The sequence below is a fragment of the Mugil cephalus genome, chromosome 13 (genome assembly GCF_022458985.1).
Source record: "Mugil cephalus isolate CIBA_MC_2020 chromosome 13, CIBA_Mcephalus_1.1, whole genome shotgun sequence".
Classification (NCBI taxonomy): Eukaryota; Metazoa; Chordata; class Actinopteri; order Mugiliformes; family Mugilidae; genus Mugil; species Mugil cephalus.
Window position 1 is genome coordinate 21,278,304 of NC_061782.1, and position 13,798 is coordinate 21,292,101.

A 13,798-nucleotide genomic window follows, 5' to 3' on the forward strand; every position below is an offset into this window, starting at 1 on the left:
TTGTGTTACCTCTTTCAGCAACCAACATTGACTTAACAGCCATTCATTTATATCCTAAGGATTGCCACTTTAAATTTCTTGGGTAAACTGCTGCTATCTTTCCATTTCCTGCCCAGAGCAACCTCACTTAGTGCCTTTCCCTCCAGGGAGCCTTTTCTTGGCAAACAGGGCTGTTTATTTTACTAAAACGGGCCCTCACTTCAGCTGGTTTGTCTAATTAAAATGTTGCAAAAGCATCAAGGAGTAGGCATTTTATTTAACAGCTAATTGTGCTGACGCCAGGGACCGAGATATTTTATGCATACACTTTCCAGGATCTAGGGGAAATAGCACAATTGTGTATACACACACACACACACACACATACGCACACACACACACACACACACCGAGATCGGTTTCTTGTTCATTGGTGGGATGAATTTTAAACAGTCAGGAGTATCAAGTTAATCAGTGAGAATTCAGTGGGGGAATATCAGGTTGCCTTTTAACACGGGAGGATGCATGTATGATTAACGCACTGATCCCCATTGGACTGAGCAGAATAATTGTCTTGTTTACCAACAGGTGTTTTTAATCTAGACACAGGAATTAACAATCTTTGTTTGTGACGGCACTCAGGGGTTGCTGTCTGCCATGTAATGGCTTGTCGTTTTTCTTATCAGACGCTCACGTCATCCTAATTAAGTATTTCTAGTCGATGAGTTTAGCAGGGAAAAAAATGTTACATTCGAGCAGTTTCCAGCACAGTTACAGGTAAGATAAGAAGTTCGCCTCAAGATTTTGCCAAAACATGTTAATAAAGACATAATATTTTTAAACTGTGCATTGTTAGACAGCATTTATGGAATCCCTTTCACATGCAAATCTGATCTGACGGCCACTCGAGCTGAGGTCAGGTGGGTGGGTTAACTTAAACTTTACATTCACCGTCATGCCAATTTCCACCATCATTATCTATTATCATAATGGTTGCAAATTACTAGCTTCACCAACCAACAGCCTTAAACATTTATTACAGGGTTATTTCACTGAGTAACGTTGTAGGTGTTATTTTGTCCCAGCAGATTCCTGTCAGCAGACGTGATGCTAGTGGGAAATAAATTTATCACATTTAATATTTTTCAGTCCCTGTTCTGCAGATAGGGGAACCAGAATCACATTACTTGAGTGCCATCAATGAAAATTGCTGGGGATTTTTTTTTTCTTTTCTAATGAAGTGTTAAAACACTTGGGTTGCGGTCTTCCTTGGTTTCAGATGGTTTGGAGAAAGATAGTGTGAATGCGGTGCGGTTATTGTAGCAGTGGGTGCTGATGGGGAATCGGGGGGTGTTTCTCAGTGAGCGTAAAAGCCTAGCTTGTATTACCTTTTCACACGTCAGCCCGAAGATGACAGGTTGCTAAAGCAAAGGTATTTTAACATCCGATTTCAACAGTTTTGTGGCACAGTTGTGCAAAACTAGGGGTGAAAATGAAAAGACAGAGAGAGACAAAGAGGGGTCTTAACTTGAGAATGGAGGTTTTTCTCTCGTTGTTGTCCGTATGAAGTAAAAACTCACTGATACCTTTAAAATGCCTCGAGTTGCTGTCAAGTCTGTATTTCTGTGTTACAAACACTTGCACTGTTCAGGAATCGGATTAAGCCTTTAATGCAGTTATTTGTTCATTCAACAGGAGCGTCATATCATCTCACTTGTTCCTGATGCTACGTAAAGCCCCTCCTCAACATCACCTTGCATTCAGGAGTATATTCTCCTACATTAAACACTGATTTACTTATGCTGGGTTCAGACTAAAGCACGATTCATACTCCTGCAACCAATCCACATGGAGCCTACACCACAGGTTGCTACACAGGTGAAAGCATTTATACATATGTGGTAGCATATGCAACAGCATTAAGCTTCCATTATGCCACTAAATTTTTCGGCAGCAACTGGTCAACTGTGTTGAAATTCACTTGGTCCTCATGCAGGAGTTGAAACTAATGAATGTGGACTAAGAAAATGGCTTATGACCTATACTGCAGTCAGCCACTAGGGGGAGTGCCACATGCTTTGGCTTCACTTGAGGAGGTGTCATGGCGTCCATCACTGAAATCACTGCAGAAAATAGAAGACATCTAAGTAAGATGGAGTCTGAGCAAGAGAGGACTTTCTGCTCATGTCCGGCTGCTGAGACATGTAAAGGAAATGCACTTCTGACAGAGGACTGTAAATTAAGCTTGAAATAACCATAAACATTCTAGTTTTGAGGTAGCTAGCATACAACTGTGGTTAAAATCTCATCTTCCGGTGTTCTCTGATGAACAGACACACCGGCAGAACCACGAAGCCTGACTGCTCGTATGATTGTAGAGACCTGTGATAGTAAAAAAACATATATATATTATATTTCTTTTTTTTTTGTTCTATTTTATTTTTATGTCACAGTCGAGAGTCAATGAAATCTGCGTACCAGCACCTCTACAGTTCAGTGTCAATATTTAATCCATCATACAACCTCACATTTGCAGAAGAACAGGACAGAGTAAAATGTTTCCACAGAAATGAAAATGGTGTCAATCATCTCACATAACTCTTAGTGAGAGAAAAAAAAAACACACTTCAAAAACCATTCCGCACTAGGCGCCATTTATCTTGTGTGTAATGTGCAAGCTCCACATTTTTGCATGTAGTTTATTAGTCTGATTCTCGCAACATCTTTGGTCGGCCTTTGATAGCAGTCAAAAGCATCATCTCCACCAGCATTTTTCAGCTCATCATCTGACAGCCGTCAGTCTGGAGTCTTTGACAAATTTCTCCTCGCTTCATTTCTGTATTACACATGTTGGGAGTGACACATTAATTCATTTTCAGTTCATTGTAAGTTTATTTGCTCCTTGGCAGAACAACAAATTACGCAGACAATCAGAAACCCTTATGCTTATGAAATGAGAACATACATAGCTTGTACTACCATTATAAGAACACTGTATGGATCCAGTCCAGATAAGAGTTTACAAACACTCGATCTGCAATTCAATTTATTTATGTACTCAGACGTCTTTCTGCTATTCAGGATAAATCATTGCAGTTGTATCCACACCAGAGCGAAGTTAAACCCCTCCCCTCCAGTGAACCTATCCTATTTAGTGAAGGGTTAGCCAGGATTAAAGGGTGTTTCTGACACTCTTATCTAGTGTTTGAGCACTTGATCACGGAGGCGTGCCCTAATCCGAACATCGATGCTGTTCCATCAACACGCTCTCCCAGCGCAACTTGCCAACAAAGGGGCAGTTGGCTTTTTTTTTTTTTTTTTTTTCATTTGCGGCCACACACACAAACTAACCTTTTGACACACAACACACACACATACTGAGAAACACACAGATCCCTTTTAAGGAACAGTGTCTCTGTTGTTGCTCGCTTTGATAGCTGATGCCAAATGTCTAATCTCATAAACTGCTGCTTGTTCTCTGGTGACAGACCCGAGATCTGTGAAGCGTTGTGTCGTCTATGAGCAGGTCTGCAAGCGGCACAAGGGCTGTTTGGAAATCTAAGTGGGAGATTAAGTTAGGTTGGCTGATCACCAGTGGATTTGTTTACAGCTGGCTTTAGACAGAGATGATAAGCTGTTTATGTCAGGTCTGTCATGAATAATTGCAAATGTTTGGGCCTTCTGATGTGTGTAACACGATATCCTGCTTGCGATGGGGCTTTCCATAAACATAGATAAGCAATCACCAATTGTTTATCATTTCTGAAAATGATTTTAATACTATTTAGACAGTCCAATCTTTTAATATGACTACTCTGACAGATGCAGAGGAGAAAATGAACTTACAGGTCTCCGAAGGTGCTGATTTAGAACAACAGGCCTAAAAGACGTCTGAGACAGACAGACTGAGAGTGTTAGAAAAAAAAAAAACATGACCCACTGTTTCCCCCGTAGGCCTGCTAGCTATATGACAGGACTGTATATCATACTAGCGGATGAGTTGTAATTGCCAGTGACTGCTCTGCGATTCTGTGTGTGTATGTGTGTGTGGTGGGGGTTCAGTGGTGTTTTTGTGAAAATAAAAAGTGTTGCGCTTGCAGGGGATTCTTAAGGAAATTGCTGTCACACACACACACACACACACACACACACACACAGACACACACACACACACACACACACACACACACACACAGGGGCTGGTGCCGGAGTCTGGAAACGGAGTCTGGCTCCCAGAACCATCACCGTGCCTGCTGGAGCCGTGGAGGCCAAGCTGTGTGTCTGAGTGTGCGTGTTTCTTATTGCTGCATTTTTTTGGAGAGCTAAGCGTGGCACACTTTGGGTGATTGGGTGATGAGGTTATTTTTTTATTCCATAAAATCCAAGCTATCAGTTTGTTAAAGCTATTGCTGCATGATGACACAACAGTTTTTTGAATCCATAAAATCAAATAATTTTTTTATAAGCTTTGCATTTTTCTGTCTCAGCCTTATATAAAATGTCCTACATCCTGCCCTAATCTCACTGAGCAAGAAAATTAATCAAAAATGAATACGTCTGTGTTTAAAGCTTTTGTATATTTTAAACATAATGGTGTCAGTAATATTGACCGTGTGTTGACGCTTACATGCATCACTGCCAAAGTCCAACGCTGAGAAGGTATAGCTGTAAATCCGCAACATGAACAGAAAGCTGAAGTCGCCACTCCAGAGAAACCCACAGACTAAACACTGATGACCCCACTGCTGACCTTAGACACACACACACACACACTCACATGCACACACTCCCAACTTCCCAACTTGGTTAGGATAAACCAACTATGTCATGGTTAATGGTACAGAAAAAAATAAATAAATAAAAAAAATTCATTGTTCATTTCACTGTTCATTTTAACCAAAGCAATCTGCCACAAACGCTCCATTTTCTTGAAGAACACATTTTATCCTTTAATTTGCAGATATATAAAGTTTTGCAAGATAAAGAAAGGCAACAATGCAACCAGTTGTCTGCCCCATTTGGGTGATTACAAAATAAGATATCAGAATAGTTCCTGATTAATATTCTCGTCAATCAGCCAGTCAGTGAATCAGTCAGTAGCTCTCATAAAGACAAGCAAAAAATCAACCTCTAAAAAAATCAGACTGTAAAGTACATTTGTCCATCTGTCTATTACTTACATTCTCTTTTCCTTTAGGAGGATATGGTGGGGCTAGAGCAAGAAAGTTTGGGAAAGAGTCCCGACGATCTTGACCGTTCTACGGGCAACTTAGAATTTCTAGTTAATTCTAAACACCAAGAAAAAAGTCACATGGTCAACTTTTGCAGGGAAGCGTTCTCTTATTTCCTCTTTAATTGTCACAATTCGGTTTGTAGGGATTATGATAACAAATGCAGTAGTTAAAAAATCTTCTGTTTAAAGTAGATATATAATCAAGTCTTTTACAGTCTGCAAGTTTGTGGGAACAAGAACGTGAGCGTCTGTCTCCCTCTGCTGGAACAAAGACGTAGAGTTGTGGTGATCATGCTGGGAACCAATACAGCGGTTTGACCAGACTGGTAAACCATATTCCAGTGACTCCCATTTGCTCCCAGAACCCCACAAAAACTGTTAGGCCGGCCTTTGACCTAATACCACACACTGGGGCGAGCTCATTTATCACCTGGATATGGGGTGTTGTGATAAGGGGGTGGCGGGAGGAAGAGGCCAGTCTGAGGGCTGTATGTGTGTTTGGGGGGTCATTAGGGAGCAGGGCGATGCCAGTGTTGTTGTTTTTTTTGTTTTTTGGTGGGGGGTGTGAGCAATCTTGAAGGGAAAGAAGGCTTTTATGTACAAAAGCTACAGACAGAGAGACGCTGTCTGGTTTGATTCTGATTGGACGGGGGGGCCTGCATGGGGATGCAGAGAGGTCAGGGAGTCAGAGCTGATGAATGTTTTGTGATACTCAGGGTCTCTGTGAGAGGGGGAGTGCAGTGTGGTTTGAATTAGGGACAAATTGACCCCCTCTAACACATCTGTATTTACTGTGGTGAGTGTGGCTGTTTCTAAAATTAAAAGAACGATATAATACAATCAACTCTTAACCAAAAGGGTTGTTATTTAAATGAAGGGCAACAGTTTTAATTTTATTGACATTGATTTTGCAGAATGCATCTTATTCAATACTGTCAGCCTTCAGTAGTATCTCAGCATATATTTATGGAAACCCTTAACAAATAGGAGAAGTAATTAAAAGTCTAAACCCACCCGGTGCCTGGGTCTGGAGAAAAGAGCTGCATTTGAACACAACAAGAAAAGACCAGCTGGCACGCTCTGTGTAGCCTGAGTAAAAGGAAAACACTCTTTACACCAGCAGGTGGCAGTAGTTGATGCCCTGGAGGGCAGCCACACTATTGTTATCCAAATCTTTATTAATATTATTAGGGCTGCGGGGCTTCGCCCGAGGCTCCGAGGCCCTATTGCTATCCCGCGTGTTTCTTCTTCCTACTTTTTTTTAAAAATTATTTTTCATCTTCCTCCCTTTTTTCATCCTTATATATCAAAACGTGCGGCTTGATCGGGATCGGCGTGCTATTACTTTTCTTTCCGAAATACGAATTTTCGCGACTTATTGCGACAAATTTCCCATTGAAAATGAATTGGGACGGCCGAAAAAAAATACCGTTTTTCAAAGGTCTACTGCACAGGCATATTTTCACCTACAGACTTCATTTAAACTTTAAAATGTAGACACAAGCCTTGTGTATTGGTGTATTAAACCTCGTTGATACTTGATAAGTATTAGAAATGTTGATCAATCACTGTTCAATGACCATGATCTTTTTCGAAAAAACTCGTTTTAGAGTGCGGAATGTTGCTACTTGGAGTGAGAGAGCATGTTTTAAATCACCTGAAACTTTTCTCTTTCCACGTTCGTCCCGGCCACAATTTACACACTAGATACGTGATTTTTTTCCACAGTTGTAGACAAACTTGTGTCTCACAATGTGCTCGTCAAAGCAGTGAGACGTACATAATTTAACCTGTTTTTTATTTTTATTTTACCTGTCTGCGCTCCATTCACTCCAATGCAAAGATTTGGACAGAGAAGCAATAGGGACCTCTGTTTTGAACTCGCGATTGTGTCCAAAATATTTACTCTAGGAGGACAAAAAAACATATCAAAGTCTTCGGGAATGTCTTGTGACGCCCATGGCCTGTTTGTTTTTCGGGTAGGAGCTACCGTTTTGTCACAGTAAGCCCAAATGTGAGACCTGCGCAAAACGGGAAAATCAGCCTATTTCTCTCTGAGTCCCGGCTCCTGCTCCGGGGTGGACGGAGTGAAGGTGGAGGGGCCGTAACCATGGCTACAGAAGACACACCCATGACATCGCGCAATGCATAGTGGATATTCACCGCAGCACTCCAGGAGTGAGAGCCTCCGCCGCAAAACGTCTCGGCTATTTGAACTAATTCTCGTTTGGATTCTTAACAACAGGTGTGGCTTTGATCGCCGATATAAATCCAAGTAAGTTTCTATGCGTATGTCCGTAGAATTCTTGTTTAATATTCTCAATTTTAAATGACTTCCTCTCTCCTGAGTGGATGTGTTCTAACAAACGATTAACATTTCACTACGTTTATTTTGATTCCGTTTACATGTAGTATTGCTACTATATTATTATTTTTTAATCAGTTTATCTGCTCCGTTAACACCCATGTTAAACAGGACAGATTTCTTTGCAGGCACGCAGACAAATACGTTTCTCGATGTATACAATACAAGTCCTTTCCTACCGACAGTAACATAAAAACAGTATCAACACGCTCGCACAAGCCTCGTGCTACGAGTGCTCAAGTCGGTTCAGTGATGTTTACAACGGGTTGACCGTTCTTCGCCTTTTTTCTGTCGTTTATGTTCTCCCGTTTGCAGCAGCAGACCATAGATATATACAGTAGACGCCCCCTCCGCCGTCACTGTCCATTGGAAAGATGCGTCGACACGGCCGCCATCTTGGGGAGGGGGAAGCCGTGTCTACTGACTGTATTAATGAACGGAGGCAGAGGTCTATCGGCGATTAAAATCATCATAGCTCACAGAATTTTCAATCCGTTTGGTTTATTATAAATGCCTGACATATATTTATGATACAATATAGCTTGCTTAAATTACAAATGCAGGTTAAGACCCCGGCCCAAGATGGCGGACGCCCTGTAGCGTCTGACCAGCCAGGATGGGCATCTAGTGTCTATATACCTATGCCCCACAACGGTCTCCCCCACACACTCGCGCGCCTCTGATTACGGCCCGGAGGGCGCTCGTTGCTACCGCAATTATTTGATTTGATTTGATTTGCCCATGCTATTACTCTCTCGGTTATTTGGAATTATCCTCATTTGTATTCCTCCATGTTGCTTGAAACCGATATTTACACCCATGTGACTAACATGTCATTTAAACGCCTTGCACACAGCCCGTACAGTGGTAAATATACATTGATGTGAATACATTCACTAAATCTTATTTTCAAACAGCTACCTAATACATGCTTCCATTTGGTCTTACAGGTGTCCTGTGATCCAGCTTCTCTTTTGTCCATTCTAACTTTCTACCTTTCTCTATCTAACCTAGAAAGACATTCTGTCTCTCTATTCTTGTAATATGTATGTCTTATAGACATTCTATCTATCTATCCTTTTTTTTTTTTGGAAAAACACACAAACAATTCCGAACAATTCCAAAACAACTATCTGCAATATACTTGATAGCAACATACAAAGTCGAACTTCATACCTGATCAATATACCTCTCGTCTTTTCTTGTACAAGGCATTTATCAAACACTGCGACATCTGGATACAGTCATCACTCAGCAGAATTGACTTTTTTAATGTGCATTTTTCATTACTGGCATTAACACATTGGTTTAACATTACCTTGAAAACCTATTTGCAAAGACACATGGCACATTATTCTACATAAAGGACACATACAGAATTTAATGTACTTCTACGTTGCCTGACACATAACATATTGGATTACTTCACATGGTCGACACTGCAATCGTTTGCCATCGCTGTTATTGTTGTACTGTCTTTGTTGAAGTACAGCAGCAATGCCAAAGAAGGGTAAGAGGTCCCAAGCAGGAAAACGACGCTGGCAGAAGTTTCGTGAGTTTAAAAAAGCAAACGAACAAGCAGAATGTGTTCATTTCCAAGTGTCACATATTGTCATTGTAAAGACAGAACATGTCAGTGACGATGAGTTTGTGGCAGGACCTTCTAATGCCGGTGATGTCTCTAATAGCATTGTGCATGAAATAGCCATTAAAGTGGAAACTAAACCAGAACCGTGTAATTATGTGCTGGTTCCTGTCGAATTACATGATGCTCCACAAACTACATCTGGTCCTCTGACACATACTGCAGTCAGTGATGATGTCTCGCATGCCATCTCTTGTAAAATCTCCAAACTGAATATAAATCGAAGGCGCAAATTTAAGAGGAGGCTGTTGGCATCTCAAAAAGTGGCCCGAAAAAATGTGAAGGAGGAAATGCTCTAAAGGACACAGACAAAGAAAACGAGAGTATGCTACAAACCAATATCGAAACAACGCAGAATCGCAACACAAGAAAATGCAAAATATAACTACTAAGTACAGAGGAAATCTTCAGTTTAGACAGCAGAAGAAACTATATATTACCAACCGATACAGAGGAAATGTCAATTTGGGGGAGAGACAAAAACAGTACATTACTTGTCAGTACAGGGACAATCTTGATTTCAGAATGAGGCAAAAGCAGTACGTTATTCGTCAGTACAGGAACCAGACAAAAACTGTACATTACTAGCTTGTACAGACATAATCGTAATTTCAGGCACAGGCAGCCACAGTCTTATATCACTCAACGTTATGAACATGATCAAGCATTCAGATCTAGACACAGACAAGTCATGAGGCAACAAATGAGGAACCGGTACAAGTACAATCTCACATTTAGGACGATGCATAACATGAGGTGTGCGTTGAAAATTAAAAAAAAATAAAAAATTCAAGCTGAATAATAGACAGACACGTGACAGTCCCATAGAAAATGACAACTCTGTCGTCAAACATGCCATATCTATTTTCAAATCACATATAAAGGAAGGTCCCACTTATGTGTGCACTGTGTGTCACAAAGCATCTTTTCCAAATCAAGTGAAACTCTGCACAAGGTCTAATTATATCAAAAATCCAGACGTGGCTGCAGCATGTTTAACAGGAAAGTACGTTCATATATGTGACAATGACCTGCTGAGAGAAATAGAGAGTGTATTTGTTCAACCTGCCATACGCACCTTAAAAATGGAGCTATGCCAACCCTAGCTGTAGCTAACAACACAGAGCTAGCTGATATCCACCTGAACTGTCTGATCTCAACGTATTGGAGAGACATCTGATCTACCAAGTGCATACCATTTACCAAAATTATTTCACTTCCAAAAGACCAACAGACAGCAATTCGTGGTAATGTTGTATGTGTCCCATCAGAGGTGACAGAGACAGTCAATTCTCTGCCCAGACTTAGAGATCAGTCTGAGGTTCTGAGATTAAAACTGAAGAGACGGTTATGTTACAAAGGTCATCAGCTCTTCCAGACTGTAACCTGGTCTAAACTTGTGCAAGCACTACATAAACTGTAACATATTGTCATGACCTTAGGGGTCATAATTTGTATTCTGTCTTAGTTTTCTGTTATCCCTCCCTGTCCAGGGGGGGAGCTTTATCACTTTGTGTTCCAAAATGTACCCTTTCAGGTGGATGTTGCTGATTGGAGGAATCCAAACAGCAGCAGACTTGGCCCCCTCTGTCTCGCTCGTCCTGGCCTTCTTGCTCATCCACGCACCGCGATCCTCTCTCTCTAAAGGCTCCGACCCGAGCTGGCCTTTGTGGCATTAGTGTTGTTTCACTTGTGTTTTACTGAGATTTTGCATCTTATCTGTAAATATTGTAAATAATATAAGTATTATGTGGTGCAGTTTGGTAGGGGTGAGTAGCCTTTTTCTTTGTGCAATCTTTTCTCCTGTTTTTGGTTAGGGAGTGAGGTAAGAAACCTGTTTTTTTGTTGGCTCTTATTTTGGGAATAGGCAAGTGAGATTTAAACCCAGCTTGTTTTATTTATTATTTTAGGCGATGCTCACCCTGAAGTCTTTAATTTCGTTTGGGTAAATAAATCCCCTCACCTTTTGGACTGCATTCTCCGTGTTGTGTGATTTCTTTTTGAAGGTGTGAAAGAGGGAGAGTTTTTCTATGTTTAGGTAATCCCTAGGCCGAGGCGTAACAATATTCATCCACAGTATGAAGATGTAACTATCAGGGATGACGCTCAGTTATGTGACCCAACTCTTCCTGATGATGATGAAAATGTAGATGTTACCATGGACAGTGACGACTACGATGAGGATAATTTGTTGGCAATTGACAGGTGTGAAAATAATGCACTTTGTGCACCAGGAAATAAAAGCCATGATATTTTGTCTTGTGCTGACACCTTGATCAGAGAAATGGTAGAGAACAGGAAGGTGGAGTTACTCTAGAGTCATGCCTTCAGCCACGTGATGTTTCCAAGGACATATTGTGTTATAGTGGAGGAATATACTCTGTGCCCCTGCAGAAAGAAACAGGCCAGTCGGCTTTTTCAGGACGCCTAAACTTGAGGCCATGGCTTTCCCTGTTCAGTTTCCAACTGGTACAAACACACTGGATGACAAGAGACCTATTAAGTTGACACCTTGTAGTTACTTCAAAACAAGGCTATTTCGTGTTGATGATCGGTTTGCCAGAGACACAAACTATTTGTTCTTTGCACAGTTTGTGACTGAAATACACTTGGCCGCTTCAAGCATGTCCATACAGTGACGCAAAGGAAAACTTTTCAGAGATGGACGGAAGATAACATCAGGCATGTTGCGAAACGGACAGGAGGTTGAAAGGCTAGTGCGAAACAGAGATGCTGTCAGATTTATACAGCCGCTCAGAGGTACACCAGCCTATTGGGAGAAAACACGAGATTTTTTCGCTATGATCAGACAATTGGGCACTGCCCACATTTTCTGTACTTTTTCGGCAGTTGAAAAGCGTTGGCCTGAGGTAAATGAGGCAACACCATGAGTTTCTCTCCTTTTATGCCCATAGCAGACAATGATGCAGAGATATTCCTTGCAGCATGAGATAATTTTGTTACAGAAAGCACGGTTCTTTTTGAAACTCCACATACTTTACAGAGGTCATTTTCACACCTTCAGGGACCCTAAAGGGGACAACCAGCCCTTTCCCCATGATTCGGCCCTAAACATGTCTCCGCCACCTCCTTGCTGACGTCGCAGCCTTGTTGGGACATGGTGGCCATCCACCAACCATCCGCTACTCCATCCATCTGGCCCATCCAGGGTTGCACGGCACTCATCAGTGAACAAGACTGTTTGAAAATTAGTTTTCATGTATTTCTGGGCCAACTGCAGCCGTTTCTGCTTGTGAGTGTCAGCATGTTCGTTAGTCCTTCTGGAAAAACCACCATACGACTTCTTGCTGTCAATTTAAGCCATTTATTCAAAAATGTATTGGAATATAGAAATACATGGGCATGGACCTTGTCTGTTCAGTTAGTCTTGGCCAACGTCCCAGAAAAAGATGATTTTCAGTAGTTTCACACCAATATAACGATTTCAACAAAAAATAAATATGATTGGGTGGCTACAGGTGGGAGGGTCGGGGTTTAGACTCAACTCTCCCATCGTTGGTGGACGGGTCTGTCCTGACCCTTGGCCACTCAGTTCCTCCAATCCCCTGGGACAGCGACCTAGAAAGAGGAGAAAGTCCTTCCTACCCGTTTCTCCCTGACATAGACCTCACATGCTCTATACCGCACTTATCCTGTGACTCCCTCCTTTTCAACTTTTATCACTTCAGAACAGCTCCTCATTGTTCTCTATTTTGTCTCTCAGAATCGTTATGTTTCCTTCTTGTTCTGTTCTAGTCAGCTGATTGCTACTTTCTCAACATGTATCAACCCTACAAGTAAACTTAAACAGGGTTGATGCTCCCATTATCTAGGACCTCATTCTTTATTTGATTATATGAATGTTAATTATGTTAATATAAACGCTTCTAAATACAACCTAGAAAATCTCAACTGATTACCACATGTCATGACAAATATCAAAAAAAAATAATTCTAACAAATCCCTACTCTTACACCTGCTAAGCTGTAAACCAGATCTGAACTCAACAACTCACACCAGGTGGTCAGATGCTCCTTCAGGCCGCAACTCAACCCATACAGGCCATAGGCTGTTCTGTCTGAGCATTCAGCCATCTCGTTGGAAAGTGGTCTAAGGCCTTTGAGCGCCTCCGTAATGGATCCATCAAGTGCTGTATTGTTAGGGATGCAAGTACAACAAAACGTTACGAACATTTGACATACACTTCCTTTCTCAGCAAGCAACATGTACAAAGCCATTCTAGTTTCCCATGTCATAAGAGAAGTTGGAGCTACACACAAAAATACACAGTTGATCCAATCAAATTTTAATTTATTGTAAACCACCAGCAAAGGAATGACTCAAACCCAGCTATCAATTGATCACGTGTCTTAAATGCATCAGGAACACCTCTTGGTACACCAATAGCACCAATGCACACTCTGCTGAGCCCTCTTTGAACGGTGGTGCACCCCGTGCAGCTGTCTGTCAGTATGGCTGAGAGATTCTTAAAATCTTGCTACTGTGAAGAGTTAGCATGGCATGAGTAACCACACAGCCACCATACCAGCCTGCTTAGATCTCAGCTTTCAGTCT

General features: G+C 41.5%; 1 long non-coding RNA gene across 1 annotated transcript; it reads left to right on the plus strand.

Annotated features, from left to right (window-relative positions):
• Nucleotides 1–7,293: 7,293 nt before the first annotated feature.
• On the plus strand, nt 7,294–11,198 carry LOC125018364. The gene is made up of 2 exons (XR_007113936.1): nt 7,294–7,487; nt 8,528–11,198. It is a non-coding gene; the product is annotated as an uncharacterized LOC125018364 (long non-coding RNA).
• The last annotated feature ends 2,600 nt before the right edge of the window (nt 11,199–13,798 follow it).